The following is a 917-nucleotide window of genomic DNA, read 5'->3' as shown; positions in this document are numbered from 1 at the left end:
CAATATTTATTGATTAGTTACTATTGACACGGCATTGCATAAATTATCCACCCTAGAAATATTTTAGAATATATTAGTATTTGAATAATTGAAAGTTAAATAAGGTAAGGAGAGGAATAGACTTTATTTCACCTGCATCCATTTTGACACATATATGCTTATATACATACAAATATATATACTTTCATACATATATATGTTTAATATATATCCTTTATTTTTTCTTTTATGGATATGTGTTTGTGTTTACACTTAAGTATGTCTGTATTTTATAGATAAATTCATATTTTTATGTAGAGAATTGTGTATTGATTCACTTATTTTTGATCCTTTACCAAATAACTGGATCCATAGTATAGGTTTTAGTGAGTTACTTTTATCTGTAAACCTTCAAATAAAAAGCAGCAGACTTAAAAAAAAAAACTATCATCTTGTAAGTCCACATCAGTTTATTCAGTAATCTGAGCAATGCACTAAAATAATGAAGCTCTGTAAAATTGTCATAACAGAAGAGGTTCTTATATTTTTCTTCAATTATATTCCATGTTGCTTCTCAGCAAACAATGTATACCCTCTATTATGTTAGCCAGTTTGGTAAAAGTTTGTTGATTTTTATTGACAAATATTACCATTAAATCATTATTTTTGTTAACATTTTCCTTTAGAGATATATTTTATAGACCACATTTGAAAGCTATACTTTCTATAATAGTTTATTTATTTACTTATTTAGTATGTGACTACATGAAACCAAGTATCCTGTATTTCCAGCATGAAATATATTTTTCCTGCTTCAAAATGAGAGGATTCTAGAGAGCTGATAATGCATCAATATTTATTCTTTCTCTCAAAGCCATATTTTATTACAATAAGGACATTTTTATAGTTAAAATTTTAATTTTTATTGAATTTCAACA

This window comes from Neophocaena asiaeorientalis, unplaced genomic scaffold (genome assembly GCF_003031525.2).
Source record: "Neophocaena asiaeorientalis asiaeorientalis breed wild unplaced genomic scaffold, Neophocaena_asiaeorientalis_V1.1 scaffold7, whole genome shotgun sequence".
Taxonomy (NCBI): Eukaryota; Metazoa; Chordata; class Mammalia; order Artiodactyla; family Phocoenidae; genus Neophocaena; species Neophocaena asiaeorientalis.
This window is presented reverse-complemented; position numbering follows the sequence as displayed.